The 24,644-nt window shown below is 49.3% G+C and overlaps 6 non-coding genes across 6 annotated transcripts; all 6 read left to right on the top strand.

Moving 5' to 3' along the window:
• Positions 1-711: 711 nt before the first annotated feature.
• LOC142298252 (U5 spliceosomal RNA) lies at positions 712-826 on the top strand. The gene has a single exon (XR_012752461.1). It is a non-coding gene; the product is annotated as a U5 spliceosomal RNA (small nuclear RNA).
• Positions 827-4,149: 3,323 nt separating this feature from the next.
• LOC142298217 (U5 spliceosomal RNA) lies at positions 4,150-4,264 on the top strand. The gene has a single exon (XR_012752428.1). It is a non-coding gene; the product is annotated as a U5 spliceosomal RNA (small nuclear RNA).
• Positions 4,265-6,250: 1,986 nt separating this feature from the next.
• LOC142298309 (U5 spliceosomal RNA) lies at positions 6,251-6,365 on the top strand. The gene has a single exon (XR_012752516.1). It is a non-coding gene; the product is annotated as a U5 spliceosomal RNA (small nuclear RNA).
• Positions 6,366-12,179: 5,814 nt separating this feature from the next.
• Positions 12,180-12,294, top strand: LOC142297663 (U5 spliceosomal RNA). The gene has a single exon (XR_012751940.1). It is a non-coding gene; the product is annotated as a U5 spliceosomal RNA (small nuclear RNA).
• Positions 12,295-14,517: 2,223 nt separating this feature from the next.
• LOC142298286 (U5 spliceosomal RNA) lies at positions 14,518-14,632 on the top strand. The gene has a single exon (XR_012752494.1). It is a non-coding gene; the product is annotated as a U5 spliceosomal RNA (small nuclear RNA).
• A 9,503-nt stretch (positions 14,633-24,135) lies between these two features.
• Positions 24,136-24,250, top strand: LOC142298241 (U5 spliceosomal RNA). The gene has a single exon (XR_012752450.1). It is a non-coding gene; the product is annotated as a U5 spliceosomal RNA (small nuclear RNA).
• Positions 24,251-24,644: the final 394 nt, after the last annotated feature.

Genomic DNA, 24,644 nt, shown 5'->3' with positions numbered 1-24,644 from the left:
AAATCTATATATAAAAAACTACATCATGCAATAAAATGGGGAAAAGAAAAGAAAAAAGAAATATTTAAATTTAAATAAAAATGACAAAGGATTTAACGACCTTGCACCCCTGCAGCTTCCCCTCCCCTGGTCCAGTGCTCTGCTCCTAAACCTTCCCCTCCCCCAGTCCAGTGCTCTGCTCCTGCAGCTTCCCCTCCCCCGGTCCAGTACTCTGCTCCTGCAGCTTCCCCTCCCCCGGTCCAATGCTCTGCTCCTGGGGGTCTCCCTGTGCTGCGGCTTTATAACAGATCTCCTGATCCCCATAGATCAGTGCAGGATTCCTGAGAATAGATCCGGCCTCGTCTGTGTTTTCTGCTCCTCACATTCCCGGGATCACTCTGGGCTTTTCTTATGCTAAATCTTGAGAACATGTAAACCGGCCTCTGAATGATCCCTTTAATGGAGGAATGACTCCAAATCTCTACGGAAACCTTGTGCCCGCCTCCTGCCCTGATCTGCATATCTCCCAGGATGCACCTGACCCGTTCTCAGAGTTGTAATGTTTTCTGTTTGTTCTCGGTTGTGTTTGTAGTAAAGTTTAGTAACTGATCAGATACGTTGTGTCCGGGGAACAGAGAACGTGATCCAACTATAAGACCTCCAGCATCGTCCTCTCCGCGGGGGTGATGGGTGCAGCGCAGGCCCCGTGTGACGCCGGCTGTGCTCATCTTTATACTCTGGTTTCTCTTCAGATCGAATAAATCTTTCGCCTTTTACTAAAGATTTCCGTGGAGAGGAACAATTATGAGTTTCATATAATTTTTTGATGCCCGGCGCTCGCTGGGCTCCTGCACTGGTGACAAATAGACTGGATTATAGCACTGAATGCCAGAGAATAGCACTGTGCACAGGAGACTGCAGGGCTGATCTCTCCACTAGAGGGCAGCACTGTGCACAGGAGACTGCAGGGCTGATTATTCCACTAGAGGGCGGCACTGTGCACAGGAGACTGCAGGGCTGATCTCTCCACTAGAGGGCAGCACTGTGCACAGGAGACTGCAGGACTGATCTCTCCACTAGAGGGCAGCACTGTGCACAGGAGACTGCAGGGCTGATCTCTCCACTAGAGGGCAGCACTGTGCACAGGAGACTGCAGGACTGATCTCTCCACTAGAGGGCAGCACTGTGCACAGGAGACTGCAGGGCTGATCTCTCCACTAGAGGGCAGCACTGTGCACAGGAGACTGCAGGGCTGATTATTCCACTAGAGGGCAGCACTGTGCACAGGAGACTGCAGGGCTGATCTCTCCACTAGAGGGCAGCACTGTGCACAGGAGACTGCAGGGCTGATCTCTCCACTAGAGGGCAGCACTATGCACAGGCGACTGCAGCAGGACTGATCTCTCCACTAGAGGGCAGCACTGTGCACAGGAGACTGCAGGACTGATCTCTCCACTAGAGGGCAGCACTGTGCACAGGAGACTGCAGGGCTGATCTCTCCTCTAGAGGGCAGCACTGTGCACAGGAGACTGCAGGACTGATCTCTCCACTAGAGGGCAGCACTGTGCACAAGAGACTGCAGGGCTGATCTCTCCTCTAGAGGGCAGCACTGTGCACAGGAGACTGCAGGGCTGATCTCTCCACTAGAGGGCAGCACTGTGCACAGGAGACTGCAGGACTGATCTCTCCACTAGAGGGCAGCACTGTGCACAGGAGACTGCAGGGCTGATCTCTCCACTAGAGGGCAGCACTGTGCACAGGAGACTGCAGGGCTGATCTCTCCACTAGAGGGCAGCACTGTGCACAGGAGACTGCAGGACTGATCTCTCCACTAGAGGGCAGCACTGTGCACAAGAGACTGCAGGGCTGATCTCTCCTCTAGAGGGCAGCACTGTGCACAGGAGACTGCAGGGCTGATCTCTCCACTAGAGGGCAGCACTGTGCACAGGAGACTGCAGGACTGATCTCTCCACTAGAGGGCAGCACTGTGCACAGGAGACTGCAAGGCTGATCTCTCCACTAGAGGGCAGCACTGTGCACAGGAGACTGCAGGGCTGATCTCTCCACTAGAGGGCAGCACTGTGCACAGGAGACTGCAGTGCTGTGAGTCTCATCCGCAACCCTGTGCTGTGTACCTTCTAGTACAGTGTGCCACCCCCCCGTGCAGTGTAACCTTCACTATTGTCCATGCCCCCCCAGTGCTGTCCTTGCCACCCTAGTGATGTCCATGCTCCCTCTAGTACTGTCTATGCCCCCAGTCTTATCCGTGTCCCCCTATTTCTGTCTGTGCCCCCCTAGTGCTGTCTGTGCCTTCCCAGTGCTGTGTACCCCTCACGGTTGTCCGTGCCTCCAGTGCTGTCCCCATGGTGATGTCTATGCTTCTCGAGTACTGTGCTGTCTGTGCCACCTAGTGTTGTCCAGGACGCCTCCAGTGCTGCCTGTGCTCCAGCCTCTCCTGTGACATATATATTCCCCAGCCCCTCCTGTGATTTATATGCCCCAGCATCTCCTGTAATGTATATAGTTTCATAGTTTTTAAGGTTGAAGGGAGACTCTAAAGCGGGCTTTGCACACTACGACATCGCAGGTGCGATGTCGGTGGGGGTCAAATTGAAAATGACGTACTTCCGGCATCGCATGCGACATCGTAGTGTGTAAAGCCTAGATGATACGATTAACGAGCGCAAAATCGTCGTAATCGTATCATCGGTGCAGCGTCGGCGTAATCCATAATTACGCTGACGCGATGGTCCGATGTTGTTCCTCGCTCCTGCGGCAGCACACATCGCTGTGTGTGAAGTCGCAGGAGCGAGGAACATCTCCTACCGGCGTCACCGCGGCTTCCGTAGGATATGCGGAAGGAAGGAGGTGGGCGGGATGTTTACATCCTGCTCACCTCCGCCCCTCCGCCGCTATTGGCCGCCTGCCGTGTGACGTCGCTATGACGCCGCACGACCCGCCCCCTTGGGAAGGAGGCGGGTCACCGGCCAGAGCGACGGTCGCAGGGCAGGTGAGTGCATGTGAAGCTGGCGTAGCGATAATTTTCGCTACGCCAGCTATCACACGATATCGTACCTGTGACGGAGGCGGGGACTATCGCGTGCGACATCGCAGCATCGGCTTGCGATGTCGCAACGTGCAAAGCCGCCCTAAGTCCATCTAGTTCAACCTGTAGCCTAACATGTTGATCCAGAGGAAGGCAAAAAAACCCCAATGTGTCAAATAAGCTCCAATGGGGAAAAAAATTCCTTCCTGACTCCACATACGGCAATCAGACTAGTTCCCTGCATCAACACCCTGTCATAAAATCTAATATACATAACTGGTAATATTATATTTTATATGCCTCTAGTGTCTCCTGTAATGTATATGCCCACAGCCCCTCCTATGATGTATATGTCCCATCCCCTCCTTTGATGTATATGCCCCAAGAGTCTCCTGTAATTTATGTGCCCCACCGTCTTCTGTAATTTATGTACCCCCAGCATCTCCTGTGATGTATATGCCCCATCGTCTTCTGTAATTTATGCGCCCCAGCATCTCCTGTGATGTATATGCCCCATCGTCTTCTGTAATTTATGCGCCCCAGCATCTCCTGTGATGTTTATGCCCTCAGCCTCTCCAAACTAAGACAAGCCTGGAAAAGCAGTTGTAAGAAGCAACATGATTAATATCACCTAACTTCACAGCCGCAGCAAAAAGTAGCAGCTCCAGCCACCACAGTAGGAGTGCGTTAATTTTTTGACCAATTATAACAGTGTAATTTTCAAGTTGAAAATTTTGTGTGGGCTCCGAAGATTGGTAGAAAATTCGTAATGGCCCCCGGCAGAAAAAAAGGTTCCTCATCCATGCTCTACACTGTAGGACGGCATTGAACACTAGAGACTATGATCAGTTTAATGGAGTAATGATTCCACATCTCTATGGAAACCTTGTGCCCGCCTCCTGCCCTGATCTGCATATCTCCCAGAATGCACCTGACCCGTTCTCAACATTTTTAAATTTTTTGTTTGTTTCCATTTATTTTTGTAGTAAAGTTTAGTAACTGATCAGATACATTATGTCCGGTGGACGAGAACGTGACTGGTCATGTAATGTCCAGCATCGTCCTCTCCGCGGGGGTGATGGGCGCAGTGCAGGCCCCGTGTGACGCCGGCTGTGCTTATCTTTATACTCTGGTTTCTCTTCAGATCGAATAAATCTTTCGCCTTTTACTAAAGATTTCCGTGGAGAGGAACAATTATGAGTTTCATGTAATTTTTTGATGCCCAGCGCTCGCTGGGCTCCTGCACTGGTGACAAATAGATTGGATAGAATGATTGAATGCCAGAGAGTAGCACTGTGCACAGGAGACTGCAGGGCTGATGTCTCCACTAGAGGGCAGCACTGTGCACAGGAGACTGCAGGGCTGATGTCTCCACTAGAGGGCAGCACTGTGCACAGGAGACTGCAGAGCTGATGTCTCCACTAGAGGGCAGCACTGTGCACAGGAGACTGCAGGGCTGATGTCTCCACTAGAGGGCAGCACTGTGCACAGGAGACTGCAGAGCTGATGTCTCCACTAGAGGGCAGCACTGTGCACAGGAGACTGCAGGGCTGATGTCTCCACTAGAGGGCAGCACTGTGCACAGGAGACTGCAGGGCTGATGTCTCCACTAGAGGGCAGCACTGTGCACAGGAGACTGCAGGGCTGATGTCTCCACTAGAGGGCAGCACTGTGCACAGGAGACTGCAGGGCTGATGTCTCCACTAGAGGGCAGCACTGTGCACAGGAGACTGCAGGGCTGATGTCTCCACTAGAGGGCAGCACTGTGCACAGGAGACTGCAGGGCTGATGTCTCCACTAGAGGGCAGCACTGTGCACAGGAGACTGCAGGGCTGATGTCTCCACTAGAGGGCAGCACTGTGCACAGGAGACTGCAGGGCTGATGTCTCCACTAGAGGGCAGCACTGTGCACAAGGAGACTGCAGGACTTACCGCTACACCAGGGGTGCAGAACTTCCAGCCCCTGGGCCGTTTGTGGCCTGCAATTACTTTTTCTGTGGCCTCCGTGCACATTCTCTGGGACTGCAGTGCTTGCGTGTTAGCCGCACTATTGAACTTTAAATCCCAATGCCTGATGCATGCGCATACCATAAGATCCTCACGGTGGCTGCGCCAGCGTGCTCAGGCCTTACCTTGTGAGCAGGGTAAACACGAGATACGCTCCTGTCCCACAGAAGAGGAGCAGCATCTTTACCGACCTCCCTGCCGTACATACTGTACCTCCCGGACTGGTGCTGTGAGTCTCAGCCGCAACCCAGTGCTGTGTACCCCTCACGGTTGTCCGTGCCTCCAGTGCTGTCCCCATGGTGATGTCTATGCTTCTCGAGTACTGTGCTGTCTGTGCCACCTAGTGCTGTCCAGGACGCCTCCAGTGCTGCAGCCTCTCCTGTGACATATATATTCCCCAGCCCCTCCTGTGATGTATATGCCCCAGCATCTCCTGTAATGTATATGCCTCTAGTGTCTCCTGTAATGTATATGACCACAGCCCCTCCTATGATGTATATGCCCCAGCCCCTCCTGTGATGTATATGCCCCAAGAGTCTCCTGTAATTTGTGCCACACCGTCTTCTTTAATTTATGCACCCCCAGCATCTCCTGTGATGTATATGCCCCATCGTCTTCTGTAATTTATGCGCCCCAGCATCTCCTGTGATGTTTATGCCCTCAGCCTCTCCAAACTGAGACAAGCCTGGAAAAGCAGTTGTAAGAAGCAACATGATTAATATCATCTAACTTTACAGCCGCAGCAAAAAGTAGCAGCTCCAGCCACCACAGTAGGAGTGAGTTAATTGTTTGACCAATTATAACAGTGTAATTTTCAAGTTGATAATTTTGTGTGGGCTCCGAAGATTGGTAGAAAATTCGTAATGGCCCCCGGCAGAAAAAAAGGTTCCTCATCCATGATCTACACTGTAGGACGGCATTGAACATTAGAGACTATGATCAGTTTAATGGAGTAATGATTCCACATCTCTATGGAAACCTTGTGCCCGCCTCCTGCCCTGATCTGCATATCTCCCAGAATGCACCTGACCCGTTCTCAACATTTTAAAATTTTTTGTTTGTTTCCATTTATTTTTGTAGTAAAGTTTAGTAACTGATCAGATACATTATGTCCGGTGGACGAGAACGTGACCGGCCATGTAATGTCCAGCATCGTGCTCTCCGCGGGGGTGATGGGTGCAGTGCAGGCCCCGTGTGACGCCGGCTGTGCTCATCTTTATACTCTGGTTTCTCTTCAGATCGAATAAATCTTTCGCCTTTTACTAAAGATTTCCGTGGAGAGGAACAATTATGCGTTTCATATAATTTTTTGATGCCCGGCGCTCGCTGGGCTCCTGCACTGGTGACAAATAGACTGGATTAAGGCTATGTGCACACTTACCGGATTTTTCGCGGATTTTGCCGCGGATTTGCTGCATGTTTCGCTGCAGAAAATGTTCATAACATCTCTGCAGTGAATCACCAGCAAATCCTATGGAGAAAAAAAATCCTGTGCGCACTGGGCGGAATTTGACAGCTGCATGTTTTGCTGCGGGAATCCCGCAGCAAAAACAAGTGCATGTCACTTTTTTTCCGCACAGCGCTGCGGGATTTTACTCCATTGACTCAATGTTAATCAAGAAATCCCGCAGGGAATAACGCAGGCAGCAAATTCTGTGCGGTTCACTGCGTTTTCCTGCGTTATTCCCTGCGGTATTTTGCGGTTTACCTCCGGTAATGTGCATCACTTGCTTGCGGTTTTGCAGGGAAGTGATGTCATTACAGGAAGAGGAAGCGGAGCAGAGAATAAACACACACACACAGATCACAGACACAGACATCACAGACACATAGAACACACATAGAAAGAAAACGGAAATATAGAAAAAAAAGAACGTGGGCTCCGCTGCATATTTACCGTCCAGCCGAGGTAAGCACACAGCGGCGGCCCGGTATTCTCAGGCTGGGGAGGGAGAGGGGCAGGGTTAATGTCCCCCGCCTCACTCCCCCTCCGGCAGCCGAGAATATCAGCCGCAGCTGCCCCGGCACTGTCGCATGCAATATGCGACAATACCGGCGTGTCCTCGGCTCTTCTTGCCACCGTGTAGCAGTGGTGGCAAGGTAATACAAGGGGTTAATGGTGATGGGGGATCACCGCCATTAACCCCAGGCTTGATCATGGCAGCGTCTATGTGACAGCTGACATGATCAACCCGTAAGTAAAGTGAAAAAAAACAGACACCGAAAAATCCTTTATTTTAAATAAAACAAACAAGCCTCGTTCACCATTTTATTAACCCCTCCCAAACAAAGCTCCGGCGTAATCCAGGTCCGACGTCCAGCGCTGCTTCCATCCAGCCGCGACTGTCACAGACACAGGCTGAATGAAAGCAGCAGAGGTAATTACCGGTCATTTCCCACGGCCGGTAATGTGAACTCACTGCCGACCGTGGGAAATGCAGCGATCTGTCATCTATCTCTCTATCTATCTATCCCTCTGTCTGTCTATCTATCCCTCTATCTATTCTTCTGTCTATCTACTCTCAGAATTAAATGACTTTTTTTTTTTTTTCTTCAATGTGCTTTATTGCATTGAATGCAATAAAGCACATCCCAACCCGCACGCGGCAAAACCGCGGCAATACCGCGAATAATACCGCGGTAAAACCGCAGCAAACCGCATGCGGTTTTCGGGTGCGGTTTCCCGCGGTTTTTTACCGCGGGTGCGGTAATCTTTGAGGGCATGCGGAATTTTCTCAAGAAAATTCCACTTCCCAGTGCGCACAGAGCCTAAAGCATTGAATGCCAGATAGTAGCACTGTGCACAGGAGACTGCAGGGCTGATGTCTCCACTAGAGGACAGCACTCTGCACAGGAGACTGCAGGGCTGATGTCTCCACTAGAGGACAGCACTGTGCACAGGAGGCTGCAGGGCTGATCTCTCCACTAGAGGGCAGCACTGTGCACAGGAGACTGCAGGGCTGATCTCTCCACTAGAGGGCAGCACTGTGCACAGGAGACTGCAAGGATGATCTCTCCACTAGAGGGCAGCACTGTGCACAGGAGACTGCAGGGCTGATCTCTCCACTAGAGGGCAGCACTGTGCACAGGAGACTGCAGGGCTGATCTCTCCACTAGAGGGCAGCACTGTGCACAGGAGACTGCAAGGATGATCTCTCCACTAGAGGGCAGCACTGTGCACAGGAGACTGCAGGGCTGATCTCTCCACTAGAGGACAGCACTGTGCACAGGAGACTGCAGGGCTGATCTCTCCACTAGAGGACAGCACTGTGCACAGGAGACTGCAGGGCTGATCTCTCCACTAGAGGGCAGCACTGTGCACAGGAGACTGCAGGGCTGATCTCTCCACTAGAGGACAGCACTGTGCACAGGAGACTGCAGGGCTGATCTCTCCACTAGAGGGCAGCACTGTGCACAGGAGACTGCAGGGCTGATCTCTCCACTAGAGGGCAGCACTGTGCACAGGAGGCTGCAGGGCTGATCTCTCCACTAGAGGGCAGCACTGTGCACAGGAGACTGCAGGGCTGATCTCTCCACTAGAGGGCAGCACTGTGCACAGGAGACTGCAGGGCTGATCTCTCCACTAGAGGGCAGCACTGTGCACAGGAGACTGCAGGGCTGATCACTCCACTAGAGGGCAGCACTGCACAGGAGACTGCAGGGCTGATCTCTCCACTAGAGGGCAGCACTGTGCACAGGAGACTGCAGGGCTGATCTCTCCACTAGAGGGCAGCACTGTGCACAGGAGGCTGCAGGGCTGATCTCTCCACTAGAGGGCAGCACTGTGCACAGGCGACTGCAGGACTAGTGATGGGAAATCTAGTTCATTTTGGTGATTAGTTCACCATGAACTAGTTCACTGAAAAGATTAGTTCAAAAGATTAGCTCATTTTAGTTCATCTAGTTCAGTATTTCTCTGACCCTATCCTGTGAGGAGCTGACAGGAAATGCATCATGTGACCTGTGAACTAAATGAACTATATGAACTGCTGAACTAAATGTTCTACTGAGAATGACTCAGGACAGCCTAGTTCAATCTGATGCATCTCACTGAGCCCAGCAGTGCCCCCTGTGTAGAGTGTAGAGTACTGACCCATAATGAATGTGTATGAAGGAGCTGAGGAGCAGTTCAGCATTCACCATTTTGAGAACAGAACAGGAGCCAGTGGTAAAGTTTTTAGCAAGACTGATCTTCTAGACTACAGGAGGCTGATCCTCTACAGGAGGCTGATCCTCTACAGGAGGCTGATCCTCTACAGGAGGCTGATCCTATCACACAGACAGGTGAGGGGCATGAACCACACACAGAATAACTCTCTCTCATACACACATATGAGCTGTGTCTGTCTACTGTGCAATTTCAGTTTTTATTAATATTATTATTACTATTATATTTGTATTTGATGTGTGCTAGTGTTTTACTACCTTCAAGTGTGAGGGCAGGAGCCTCCTGGAGCTGTAGAGGATCACTCTCTGTCTCCTCACACTGCTGTTTAGTTCATAATGAACTAATCTCTGTTAGGATGGTGACTAGATGAACTAGTTCACTCTGAAGATTAGTTCATTTTGAACTACTCACTCACGAACTACCCATCACTATGCAGGACTGATCTCTCCACTAGAGAGCAGCACTGTGCACAGGAGACTGCAGGACTGATCTCTCCACTAGAGGGCAGCACTGTGCACAGGAGACTGCAGGACTGATCTCTCCACTAGAGGGCAGCACTTTGCACAGGAGACTGCAGGACTGATCTCTCCACTAGAGGGCAGCACTGTGCACAGGAGACTGCAGGGCTGATCTCTCCACTAGAGGGCAGCACTGTGCACAGGAGACTGCAGGGCTGATCTCTCCACTAGAGGGCAGCACTGTGCACAGGAGACTGTAGGGCTGATCACTCCACTAGAGGGCAGCACTGTGCACAGGAGACTGCAGGGCTGATCTCTCCACTAGAGGGCAGCACTGTGCACAGGAGACTGCAGGACTGATCTCTCCACTAGGAGGGCAGCACTGTGCACAGGAGACTGCAGGGCTGATCTCTCCACTAGAGGGCAGCACTGTGCACAGGAGACTGCAGGGCTGTGAGTCTCATCCGCAACCCAGTGCTGTGTACCTTCTAGTACAGTGTGCCACCCCCCCCGTGCAGTGTAACCTTCACTATTGTCCATGCCCCCCCAGTGCTGTCCTTGCCACCCTAGTGATGTCCATGCTCCCTCTAGTACTGTCTATGCCCCCAGTCTTATCCGTGTCCCCCTATTTCTGTCTGTGCCCCCCTAGTGCTGTCTGTGCCTTCCCAGTGCTGTGTACCCCTCACGGTTGTCAGTGCCTCCAGTGCTGTCCCCATGGTGATGTCTATGCTTCTCGAGTACTGTGCTGTCTGTGCCACCTAGTGCTGTCCAGGACGCCTCCAGTGCTGCCTGTGCTCCAGCCTCTCCTGTGACATTTATATTCCCCAGCCCCTCCTGTGATTTATATGCCCCAGCATCTCCTGTAATGTATATAGTTTCATAGTTTTTAAGGTTGAAGGGAGACTCTAAAGCGGGCTTTGCACACTACGACATCGCAGGTGCGACGTCGGTGGGGGTCAAATTGAAAATGACGTACTTCCGGCATCGCATGCGACATCGTAGTGTGTAAAGCCTAGATGATACGATTAACGAGCGCAAAATCGTCGTAATCGTATCATCGGTGCAGCGTCGGCGTAATCCATAATTACGCTGACGCGATGGTCCGATGTTGTTCCTCGCTCCTACGGCAGCACACATCGCTGTGTGTGAAGTCGCAGGAGCGAGGAACATCTCCTACCGGCGTCACCGCGGCTTCCGTAGGATATGCGGAAGGAAGGAGGTGGGCGGGATGTTTACATCCTGCTCACCTCCGCCCCTCCGCCGCTATTGGCCGCCTGCCGTGTGACGTCTCTATGACGCCGCACGACCCGCCCCCTTGGGAAGGAGGCGGGTCACCGGCCAGAGCGACGGTCGCAGGGCAGGTGAGTGCATGTGAAGCTGGCGTAGCGATAATTTTCGCTACGCCAGCTATCACTCGATATTGTACCTGTGACGGAGGCGGGGACTATCGCGTGCGGCATCGCAGCATCGGCTTGCGATGTAGCAACGTGCAAAGCCACCCTAAGTCCATCTAGTTCAACCTGTAGCCTAACATGTTGATCCAGAGGAAGGCAAAAAAACCCCAATGTGTCAAATAAGCTCCAATGGGGAAAAAAATTCCTTCCTGACTCCACATACGGCAATCAGACTAGTTCCCTGCATCAACACCCTGTCATAAAATCTAATATACATAACTGGTAATATTATATTTTATATGCCTCTAGTGTCTCCTGTAATGTATATGCCCACAGCCCCTCCTATGATGTATATGTCCCATCCCCTCCTGTGATGTATATGCCCCAAGAGTCTCCTGTAATTTATGTGCCCCACCGTCTTCTGTAATTTATGTACCCCCAGCATCTCCTGTGATGTATATGCCCCATCGTCTTCTGTAATTTATGCGCCCCAGCATCTCTTGTGATGTATATGCCCCATCGTCTTCTGTAATTTATGCGCCCCAGCATCTCCTGTGATGTTTATGCCCTCAGCCTCTCCAAACTAAGACAAGCCTGGAAAAGCAGTTGTAAGAAGCAACATGATTAATATCACCTAACTTCACAGCCGCAGCAAAAAGTAGCAGCTCCAGCCACCACAGTAGGAGTGCGTTAATTGTTTGACCAATTATAACAGTGTAATTTTCAAGTTGATAATTTTGTGTGGGCTCCGAAGATTGGTAGAAAATTCGTAATGGCCCCCGGCAGAAAAAAAGGTTCCTCATCCATGCTCTACACTGTAGGACGGCATTGAACACTAGAGACTATGATCAGTTTAATGGAGTAATGATTCCACATCTCTATGGAAACCTTGTGCCCGCCTCCTGCCCTGATCTGCATATCTCCCAGAATGCACCTGACCCGTTCTCAACATTTTTAAATTTTTTATTTGTTTCCATTTATTTTTGTAGTAAAGTTTAGTAACTGATCAGATACATTATGTCCGGTGGACGAGAACGTGACCGGTCATGTAATGTCCAGCATCGTCCTCTCTGCGGGGGTGATGGGCGCAGTGCAGGCCCCGTGTGACGCCGGCTGTGCTTATCTTTATACTCTGGTTTCTCTTCAGATCGAATAAATCTTTCGCCTTTTACTAAAGATTTCCGTGGAGAAGAACAATTATGAGTTTCATGTAATTTTTTGATGCCTGGCGCTCGCTGGGCTCCTGCACTGGTGACAAATAGATTGGATAGAATGATTGAATGCCAGAGAGTAGCACTGTGCACAGGAGACTGCAGGGCTGATGTCTCCACTAGAGAGCAGCACTGTGCACAGGAGACTGCAGGGCTGATGTCTCCACTAGAGGGCAGCACTGTGCACAGGAGACTGCAGGGCTGATGTCTCCACTAGAGAGCAGCACTGTGCACAGGAGACTGCAGGGCTGATGTCTCCACTAGAGGGCAGCACTGTGCACAGGAGACTGCAGGGCTGATGTCTCCACTAGAGGGCAGCACTGTGCACAGGAGACTCCAGGGCTGATGTCTCCACTAGAGGGCAGCACTGTGCACAGGAGACTGCAGGGCTGATGTCTCCACTAGAGGGCAGCACTGTGCAGAAGGAGACTGCAGGGCTGATGTCTCCACTAGAGGGCAGCACTGTGCAGAAGGAGACTGCAGGGCTGATGTCTCCACTAGAGGGCAGCACTGCACAGGAGACTGCAGGGCTGATGTCTCCACTAGAGGGCAGCACTGTGCACAGGAGACTGCAGGGCTGATGTCTCCACTAGAGGGCAGCACTGTGCACAGGAGACTGCAGGGCTGATGTCTCCACTAGAGAGCAGCACTGTGCACAGGAGACTGCAGGGCTGATGTCTCCACTAGAGGGCAGCACTGTGCACAGGAGACTGCAGGGCTGATGTCTCCACTAGAGGGCAGCACTGTGCACAAGGAGACTGCAGGACTTACCGCTACACCAGGGGTGCAGAACTTCCAGCCCCTGGGCCGTTTGTGGCCTGCAATTACTTTTTCTGTGGCCTCCGTGCACATTCTCTGGGACTGCAGTGCTTGCGTGTTAGCCGCACTATTGAACTATAAATCCCAATGCCTGATGCATGCGCATACCATAAGATCCTCACGGTGGCTGCGCCAGCGTGCTCAGGCCTTACCTTGTGAGCAGGGTAAACACGAGATACGCTCCTGTCCCACAGAAGAGGAGCAGCATCTTTACCGACCTCCCTGCCGTACATACTGTACCTCCCGGACTGGTGCTGTGAGTCTCAGCCGCAACCCAGTGCTGTGTACCTTCTAGTGCAGTGTGCCACCCCCCCGTGCAGTGTAACCATCACTATTGTCCATGCCCCCCCAGTGCTGTCCATGCCCCCGTGCTGTCCTTGCCACCCTAGTGATGTCTATGCTCCCTCTAGTACTGTCTATGCCCCCAGTCTTATCCGTGTCCCCCTAGTGCTGTCTGTGCCTCCCCAGTGCTGTGTACCCCTCACGGTTGTCCGTGCCTCCAGTGCTGTCCCCATGGTGATGTCTATGCTTCTCGAGTACTGTGCTGTCTGTGCCACCTAGTGCTGTCCAGGACGCCTCCAGTGCTGCAGCCTCTCCTGTGACATATATATTCCCCAGCCCCTCCTGTGATGTATATGCCCCAGCATCTCCTGTAATGTATATGCCTCTAGTGTCTCCTGTAATGTATATGACCACAGCCCCTCCTATGATGTATATGCCCCAGCCCCTCCTGTGATGTTTATGCCCCAAGAGTCTCCTGTAATTTGTGCCACACCGTCTTCTTTAATTTATGCACCCCCAGCATCTCCTGTGATGTATATGCCCCATCGTCTTCTGTAATTTATGCGCCCCAGCATCTCCTGTGATGTTTATGCCCTCAGCCTCTCCAAACTGAGACAAGCCTGGAAAAGCAGTTGTAAGAAGCAACATGATTAATATCACCTAACTTCACAGCCGCAGCAAAAAGTAGCAGCTCCAGCCACCACAGTAGGAGTGAGTTAATTGTTTGACCAATTATAACAGTGTAATTTTCAAGTTGATAATTTTGTGTGGGCTCCGAAGATTGGTAGAAAATTCGTAATGGCCCCCGGCAGAAAAAAAGGTTCCTCATCCATGATCTACACTGTAGGACGGCATTGAACATTAGAGACTATGATCAGTTTAATGGAGTAATGATTCCACATCTCTATGGAAACCTTGTGCCCGCCTCCTGCCCTGATCTGCATATCTCCCAGAATGCACCTGACCCGTTCTCAACATTTTTAAATTTTTTGTTTGTTTCCATTTATTTTTGTAGTAAAGTTTAGTAACTGATCAGATACATTATGTCCGGTGGACGAGAACGTGACCGGCCATGTAATGTCCAGCATCGTGCTCTCCGCGGGGGTGATGGGTGCAGCGCAGGCCCCGTGTGACGCCGGCTGTGCTCATCTTTACACTCTGGTTTCTCTTCAGATCGAATAAATCTTTCGCCTTTTACTAAAGATTTCCGTGGAGAGGAACAATTATGAGTTTCATATAATTTTTTGATGCCTGGCGCTCGCTGGGCTCCTGGCACTGGTGACAAATAGACTGGATTAAAGCATTGAATGCCAGAGAGTAGCACTGTGCACAGGAGACTGCAGGGCTGATCTCTCCACTAGAGGGCAGCGCTGTGCACAGGAGACTGCAGGGCTGATCTCTCCACTAGAGGGCAGCACTGTGCACAGGAGACTGCAGGGCTGATCTCTCCACTAGAGGGCAGCACTGTGCACAGGAGACTGCAGGACTGATCTCTCCACTACTAGAGGGCAGCACTGTGCACAGGAGACTACAGGGCTGATCTCTCCACTAGAGGGCAGCACTGTGCACAAGAGACTGCAGGGCTGATCTCTCCACTAGAGGGCAGCACTGTGCACAGGAGACTGCAGGACTGATCTCTCCACTACTAGAGGGCAGCACTGTGCACAGGAGACTACAGGGCTGATCTCCCCACTAGAGGGCAGCATGGTGCATGGTAGACTGCAGAGCTGATCTCCCACTAAAGGATGCCACTTTCAAACTCATGTACCAATAACCTACTCTTTTGGATCATTTGGCCGAAAATGAACAGCAAGTATTCTGTGATTTATTGTATTTCTTAACCATCATAGAGGTAGAAAACCCCCATCAACAAACATCTTCCGTCCTAGTCGTCTTCTTTGGGAATCTCACCTGCTATCCTAATGTTTTTTAAAATGATGCATGTAGCATCACTTTAAAAAACATTAGGATAGCAAGGTGAGATTTCCAAAGAAGAAGACTGGGACGGAAGACATGTCAGGAATCTCACCCTGAATAAAAGACATCTGAATAATCTCTCATCTTAACAAAGAGCGGCTATCACCTCGCTGAGTCGGAATAGGTCCTTTGTCATTAAGGATGTGGATAAAGGTGGGAACGTGGTACTCTGGCCTATCAATTTATATCTTGCAGAAGCAAAAAGACAACTTCATGATCCTAAATTGTATGTTATGCCCTCAGAACCTACAACCGCATTGAAAAAGAAGTTGAATTTATTATATTAGTGAACCTGGCATTCACAAATGGTATCATCTCTAAAAGGTGAGCGGGATTTTCTAATCATCCTTAAAACATGTTATTCCCATCTTCTACCTCTTGCCCAAAATCCACAAGTCCATGAACTTTTGTCCTTCATTTTACAACAGAACTATTTTGTTTTTGATTGGACTTTTTACAAACAGCTGTCCGGGACTGCTATGGGCGCACGATGTGCCCCCTCCTTTGCCAACCTTTTTTTTTGGGGTGGTGGGAAGGGCTACTGTTACGGGGGGCTGTCTGATAAAACCTAAAGGAATGTCAGACAGTCAGGGTCCACCGTGCAAAGACTCTGCTGCAGACTATGGCAGAGGATAAGGGGTATATAAGTGTGCCACTGTAAAAAAATAATAGCACAAGTGCAGAGTGCAATACCTCTGTTAAACTCACAGAGGAATATAATTAGAAAATAAAGCAATTCCTCCCTTACTTGGAGGGTGTGTGGAATGGTCTCTGTTAAAGATCACAGAGACAGAAGCAGTGAGTGGGAAATGGCACCTACCTAGGTCCGTTCCTCTAGTGGTGCCAGGAGACGGACAGCAGCGTAAGCCGCACAAAGCTCCTACCTGCGTTCGCTCCACTAGTGTGCGAGGACACGAACCACTAGATATGGCACCTGCCTAGGTCCGCTCTTCTAGTGGTGCAAAAGAGACGGACAGCAGCATAAGCTGCACAAAGCTCCTACCTCTGTTCGCTCCCCTAGTGTGCGAGGATACAAACAACTGCCAGACGCAGTATAAGGAACGTTACCCTAGCGGCAACGTCCACCTACGAGTAGAATCACAAGGCCCAGCCGGACCATGTGCCTCAGGCACCTGCCTATGTCCGCTCCACTAAGAGGTAAGGATACGGACTGCAGCCGAAGCTGTAAGGTATAAGAACTCTACCCTGCCGGTAGCGCTCACCTAACATAGACAGAGAGATGCCTAGAGGGACGCGCACAGGGCGTCTACCCTCATGCATGAACCAAGAGGACTGAGCGCCGGGCAGCGAGCGTCAGGGTCTTATATAGACTCTGTGCCTCATCCAAGATGGAGGACACCAGAGCTAATCCGCTGCCAGAATGACTGCAATGACGTCACGCTGGCCTATCACCGAGCAAAGCGTCACAAGCACATGACCAGCGACCAATCGGCATAGAAGGTGTCAGAGACATGTAACCACGTGTCACAAGCACATGACCAGTGGCCAATCAGCTTAGAAGGGTGTCAGAGACATGTGACCTCATGTCAGCGATGATGTCACCCGCACATGCGCAATGGCTCCAAGATAGGACTTAGTCTCCAGCGCTTGCACATGTGCAGTAGCAAGAAATCCGGACATAGTCTCCAGAGCCACAGCAACCGTAACAGGCTACATGTGTACCTGTCTAATCTGTTTAGACTCTATGCATTTAAATGGTACCGATATATTGATGATGTGCTCTTGTTGTAGTCCAGGTCCTTGGAGCTCTGTCAGGAACTAATTTCCAACTTAAACTCCTGCAATACGTTACTTACCGCTAACATTGTAACCATGGTAGAAATACTGGATGTACAACTTTCGGTACAAGGAGGAAAAAAAAAAAAATCATATCAACCATCTTCCGTAAGACCACCTCCACTAACAGTCTACTCCACTACTCGAGTTTTCACCCCTTACATTTAAAAAAAAAGCTATACCGCTCAGTCAATTTATCAGAGCCAAATGCAATTATTCTTATAATTGTAATTTTGAAACTCTCACAGATCCAGGACACGATAATAGCGTTCAGCCAGACATCCAAACACATGGGGTAATGTAATTTGATAAGTGCGCCCCCATGTGCACCGGGGTGGGAGCCTTAAATAACATTAGCTCCGCCCTAAACACTCACAGAACCGCCCCAAACGAGGGAGACAGTCATCGTCAGATGACCATGTCCAATAGCCCTGAAGGCGATCTTCCAGCGGCGACTCAAGAACTTACGTCAGCAGGGCAGCTGACGTAAGAGAGCCAGTCAGGACTCGCCACATCACAGACCTGCTCAGTGCAGTCCTTTCTGGACTTAGCCTCAACCAGAGTATAAACTTCCTGCACTTGCCCAGTAGCGGATTTTCCACATAGTCTCTGGAAGAGGAGACTTAGCCCGAGACGTTGTCTCTGACACAGAACTAAGCACCTGAGCATGCGCAGTAGAAGATTTTCAAGACTTAAGGGGGTATTACACGCAGTGATATCGCTAGCGATATCGCTAGTGAAAGCACCCGCCCCCGTCGTTTGTGCGTCACGGACAAAACGCTGCCCGTGGCACACAATATCGTTCGGAGCCGTCACACAGACTTACCTGCCTAGCGACGTAGCTGTTGCCGACGAACTGCCTCCTTTCTAAGGGGGCAGTTCGTGCGGCGTCACAGTGGCGTCACTAAGCGGCCGCCCAATAGAAGCGGAGATGAGCGGGACGTAACATCCCACCCACCTCCTTCCTTCCGCATTGCTGGCGGCCGCAGGTAATCTGCAGTTCGTCGTTCCCGAGGTTCACCCGTAGTGATGTGTGCTGCCTCGGGAACGACGAACAACCTGCGTGCTCAACAATCAACGATTTTTTAAAAAGGAACGACAACATGGATGATAAGGTGAGTATTTTCCATCGTTAATGGTCGTTCCTTGCTGTCACACGCAACGACGTTGCTAACTATGCTGATGTGCGTCACGGAATCCGTGACCCCGGCGATATATCGTTAGATACATCGCTGCGTGTGACGGGGCCTTTAGAACCCGAAATAGGCTGACCAGCCATAGCATTTAGGGACTCTGGCACAGGTAATTCAGGCTGCGCATGCTTAGTTTCCAAAATTCCACACTTATACGTAGAAGCAAGAACAGCAAGATTAACTACCCTACCCGATCCCTAAGCTCTGCAAATGACTTTCGACTAACATCCACACTAATCCGAAGCTCCCACTCCCGGATCCAAGACTTCTCCCGAGCTGCACTAATCCTCTGGAACGCTCTACCCCAAGAAGCTAGGACGAATCACAAGTTACTAAGCGTCAGACGCTCCCTAAAACACATCTTTTTAGGGTGGCCTATCACACTCCCTAGCCGAACTAAATTCACATCGTTTTTCCACGCCTTCTCAACATAACCCCACGTCAAACTCCACTGCACCCAAATGCTTCTCAAGGTTCTGGCCAACTGGTCCAGGCAGCCATTATCTATCCCCCATTTCCTTGAGATGGCTGGATTGTCATTGTAAATAAGCACTTGTACTTTGCCCCCCCATCTCATTGTAGATTGTAAGCTCTCACGAGCAGGGTTATCTTTTTCTTTTTCATTATTGTATTTTCTATAACTGTTATTTGTATATTAACCTCTGAATTGTAAAGCGCTACGAATATGTTTGTGCTATAGAAATAAAGATTTATTATTAACCACCCTTGGCACTGCCAGGATCTGAGGCCGGCGCTCAGGTGGATTAGAAAGTACAGCAGGTAGTGTCCGGCATCTGCGGCGCCGGTTTGTAACACCCATTTTTTATGTCCTGTCACCACTCTAAACAGGGGCTATAATCTTAAAGGCTCACATGCCGGTGATATAATATATAGAATAATATTTATTTATTTATATAGCGCTATTAATTCCACAGCGCTTTACATATATTAACAACACTGTCCCCATCAGGGTTCACAATCTAAATTCCCTATCTGTATGTCTTTGGAGTGTGGGAGGAAACCGGAGAACCCGGAGGAAACCCACGCAAACACGGGGAAAACATACAAACTCCTTGCAGATAGTGTCCTTAGTGGGTCTTGAACCCAGGACCCCAGCGCTGCAAGATTGCAGTGCTAACCACTGAGCCACCGTGCTGCCCATGATATAGTTACTCTGTTTGAAAAGTCATACCATCTATACACACCTTGGTTAACCCAATCAACCAACTTGAATATCCACTCTGCAACTTCATCAATTGTCAGTTTAAAAATGTGGTATATGCTCTAAATTTGCCCTTGCCCTATGCTTTATGCAAGTCAGGCCACTCAGAAACTACGCAAAAGGTTACAAAAAAAAATAAAATAAAATTTCCCAACATAGCTCTTGCTGAATAAGACCTTAAGTCAAAACAACTCTCTACAGAGGCATGGATGCAAGATCAGGGGCACCACAGCTATTGGTTTGGATATTCTCTCTACCAATATCAGAGGTGGCAACATTGTTCCAACATTATAGCGCTGGGAGTCCTGGTGGATTGTGTGTTTCCCAAAGGGATCGATGAGGTCCTTCTTTTTACAGCTTTCTACAAGGAAAAACCAAAAGCTGCAGCTGATAAAGATAAGGAGTACAATAATGCATATAAATCATAGAAAAAACCCACATAAAATAATAACCCACATAAACCCTCAATAATCAATGTAAAAGGTAAAATGCACCAAACAAAAACCTAACAGTTTATGGGGAAATACAAGAGCTAACACCAAAATTAGCAATGCCAAAAAGGGGGGAGAGAGGTAGAGATACAGATAGCCCTAATGAGCCCTACGTCTGTCCCTACCAAGCAATGGATGGTATGACACCCTAGGGTTGTGGCGCCCGCTATCACCGATGGGAAACCCTAATCGTCCCTAAATCACCCTACACTATACAAGCAAGTGAACACCCAAAAATGCAGTGAAAAAACAATAATCATTAAAAACCAGATTAATATGAGTGAGCACTAATAAGTAAAAAAAAAATATAATTGTCACTCATCTGGTAGGAGGTCCAGTGGTCAGGGTCCTCGAAAAAAACAAACCAAAAAATCAACGTCGTTCCGATGTGTTTTTCCCTTTGGGATCCACAGGGTTCATCAGGGGACAGTTTGATAGATGTCAACGACGACAAATGTCACATCCCCGGAGCAGCCAGAGTCAAGGTGCTTGAGGAGGATATCTGAGGACAACAGGGATCAGCCTGCCTTATATATCACATGGGGGTCGATAGAGATGCTTGGGTAGCAGACCAGCAGTGTTGATGCGGTGGCAGACAGAATAATAACCTATTCATAAGCGCCCAACATTGATAGAATTTAGTTAAAGCAGAGATATGTACCGTACCAAAATAAAATGTTACCAATACTTCCGGGATCGGGAACGCAGATGTGCTCCAAACAGCGGAAATGATCAATACAGGTGGTGGAACGCAGATGTGCTCCAGACAACGTCACCGGAAATGATGCAGGCAGGTCAGAATAAAATATTACCAATACTTTTGGAATCGGGCAGTGGAATGCAGTTGCGCACAAAAAAAACTCAAGGGCTCATTAGGGCCAACTGTATCCCTACCCCTCTCCCCAGCCTCCCCCCCCACACTTTTGGTATTGCTAGTTTTGGTATTACCTCTTGTATCTTCCCCTACACTATATTAGGTTTTTGTTTGTGGTATTTTACCTTTTAATTTGATTATTAAAGATTATATTTTATGTCGTTTTTTTCTTTGGTTTATATACAGCTTTCTACAAACATTAATTACGGTATCTAATTGGTTTAATATCAGCGCTGATGTATGGTGGTGTTGCAGTCTATTTTGACACACTACTAGCTTTATTGTATTCATCCTTTTTTATATTTTGGTATATCATACAAATCCGTTTTGGGCTAGGTATATCTTCTTCATGGACCTTTATTGGTACTTTTATATACTATACTTGTATTTTGCATAAAGACAACTTATTATACCCGTTAGGGCCTATGGCCACGATCAGTAATAGCAGCGTTCTGGGCGCAGCAGGTTTTCACTGTATCCAGAATGCTGTGTCTACAGACTGCACTCACTGTGGTTCTGTGCCGCACACCGTATAACACTGTGCACAGGGAGAAATGGAGGAAACAGAAGCCGCATGCAGGAAGACACAAGCGCTGGAGTCCAGGTCTGCCGCAGGGCTGATGGGACCCTGGTGAGGATCAATAACCCAGGCGCTGACATTGGGGATATTCTCTGAGCCGCCACATCGTGCACTTACTGATCTCTCATCTGTCATTGTACACAATCAGGGGTCGGGCAGATCACAGCTCCTGGGGGTCTGCAATGTAGGGAGATCCTCTACCAGTCAGTGACTTGTCTTGTTATAAGCATTTCCTTGTTTTTATTTTGTACACCCCTTTTCACATGTGAAGCATTATTGTGACTTCTAGCAGGTGACTGGTGAGCACAGGGGCTTGTTGTGGGGCCATTATTGTGGGGTCCTCTCCTCAGGTCATTCATATAGGTCTGCATACCCCAGTATTGCTGCACATGGCCACTTACAGTTAGGTCCAGAAATATTTGGACAGTGACACAAGTTTTGTTATTTTAGCTGTTTACAAAACATGTTCAGAAATACAATTATATATATAATATGGGCTGAAAGTGCACACTCCCAGCTGCAATATGAGAGTTTTCACATCCAAATCGGAGAAAGGGTTTAGGAATCATAGCTCTGTAATGCATAGCCACCTCTTTTTCAAGGGACCAAAAGTAATTGGACAAGGGACTCTAAGGGCTGCAATTAACTCTGAAGGCGTCTCCCTCGTTAACCTGTAATCAATGAAGTAGTTGAAAGTAGTTGGGGTTGATTGCAGGTGTGTGGTTTTGCATTTGGAAGCTGTTGCTGTGACCAGACAACATGCGGTCTAAGGAACTCTCAATTTAGGTGAAGCAGAACATCCTGAGGCTGAAAAAAAAGAAAAAATCCATCAGAGAGATAGCAGACATGCTTGGAGTAGCAAAATCAACAGTCGGGTACATTCTGAGAAAAAAGGAATTGACTGGTGAGCTTGGGAACTCAAAAAGGCCTGGGCGTCCACGGATGACAACAGTGGTGGATGATCGCCGCATACTTTCTTTGGTGAAGAAGAACCCGTTCACAACATCAACTGAAGTCCAGAACACTCTCAGTGAAGTAGGTGTATCTGTCTCTAAGTCAACAGTAAAGAGAAGACTCCATGAAAGTAAATACAAAGGGTTCACATCTAGATGCAAACCATTCATCAATTCCAAAAATAGACAGGCCAGAGTTAAATTTGCTGAAAAACACCTCATGAAGCCAGCTCAGTTCTGGAAAAGTATTCTATGGACAGATGAGACAAAGATCAACCTGTACCAGAATGATGGGAAGAAAAAAGTTTGGAGAAGAAAGGGAACGGCACATGATCCAAGGCACACCACATCCTCTGTACAACATGGTGGAGGCAACGTGATGGCATGGGCATGCATGGCTTTCAATGGCACTGGGTCACTTGTGTTTATTGATGACATAACAGCAGACAAGAGTAGCCGGATGAATTCTGAAGTGTACCGGGATATACTTTCAGCCCAGATTCAGCCAAATGCCGCAAAGTTCATCGGACGGCGCTTCATAGTACAGATGGACAATGACCCCAAGCATACAGCCAAAGCTACCCAGGAGTTCATGAGTGCAAAAAAGTGGAACATTCTGCAATGGCCAAGTCAATCACCAGATCTTAACCCAATTGAGCATGCATTTCACTTGCTCAAATCCAGACTTAAGACGGAAAGACCCACAAACAAGCAAGACCTGAAGGCTGCGGCTGTAAGGGCCTGGCAAAGCATTAAGAAGGAGGAAACCCAGCGTTTGGTGATGTCCATGGGTTCCAGACTTAAGGCAGTGATTGCCTCCAAAGGATTCGCAACAACATATTGCAAATAAAAATATTTTGTTTGGGTTTGGTTTATTTGTCCAATTACTTTTGACCTCCTAAAATGTGGAGTGTTTGTAAAGAAATGTGTACAATTCCTACAATTTCTATCAGATATTTTTGTTCAAACCTTCAAATTAAACGTTACAATCTGCACTTGAATTCTGTTGTAGAGGTTTCATTTCAAATCCAATGTGGTGGCATGCAGAGCCCAACTCGCGAAAATTGTGTCACTGTCCAAATATTTCTGGACCTAACTGTATATAGCACACGCCTTTGCACTATTTTTTGCCATCCTATGTGCGGGGGTCCTTGCCCCCTGCAGCTTCCGGTCCAGTGCTCTGCTTCTGCAGCTTCCCCTCCCCCGGTCCAGTGCTCTGCTCCTGGGGGTCTCCCTGTGCTGCGGCTTTATTACAGATCTCCTGATCCCCTAAGATCAGTGCAGGATTCCTGAGAATAGATCCGGCTCCGTCTGTATTTTCTGCTCCTCACATTCCCGGGATCACTCTGGGCTTTTCTTATGCTAAATCTTGAGAACATGTAAACCGGCCTCTGAATGATCCCTTTAAATGGAGGAATGACTCCGCATCTCTACAGAATACTTGTGCCCGCCTCCTACCCTGATCTGCATATCTCCCAGGATGCACCTGACCCGTTCTCATAGTTGTAATGTAGTTTTCTGTTTATTATCCTTTGTTTTTGTAGTAAAGTTTAGTAACTGATCAGATACGTTGTGTCCGGGGGACGGAGAACGTGATCCAAACATAAGATCTCCAGCACCGTCCTCTCCGCGGGGGTGATGGGTGCAGCGCAGGCCCCGTGTGACGCCGGCTGTGCTCATCTTTATACTCTGGTTTCTCTTCAGATCGAATAAATCTTTCGCCTTTTACTAAAGATTTCCGTGGAGAGGAACAATTATGAGTTTCATATAATTTTTTGATGCCCGGCGCTCGCTGGGCTCCTGCACTGGTGACAAATAAACTGGATTATAGCACTGAATGCCAGAGAATAGCACTGTGCACAGGAGACTGCAGGGCTGATCTCTCCACTAGAGGGCAGCACTGTGCACAGGAGACTGCAGGGCTGATCACTCCACTAGAGGACAGCACTGTGCACAGGAGACTGCAGGGCTGATCTCTCTACTAGAGGACAGCACTGTGCACAGGAGACTGCAGGACTGATCTCTCCACTAGAGGACAGCACTGTGCACAGGAGACTGCAGGACTGATCTCTCCACTAGAGGACAGCACTGTGCACAGGAGACTGCAGGACTGATTATTCCACTAGAGGGCAGCACTGTGCACAGGAGACTGCAGGGCTGATCTCTCCACTAGAGGGCAGCACTGTGCACAGG

Source organism: Anomaloglossus baeobatrachus, chromosome 3 (genome assembly GCF_048569485.1).
Source record: "Anomaloglossus baeobatrachus isolate aAnoBae1 chromosome 3, aAnoBae1.hap1, whole genome shotgun sequence".
NCBI classification, from domain to species: domain Eukaryota; kingdom Metazoa; phylum Chordata; class Amphibia; order Anura; family Aromobatidae; genus Anomaloglossus; species Anomaloglossus baeobatrachus.
The sequence above is the reverse complement of the archived record's forward strand: the minus strand, read 5'-3'. Positions and strand labels throughout refer to the sequence as shown.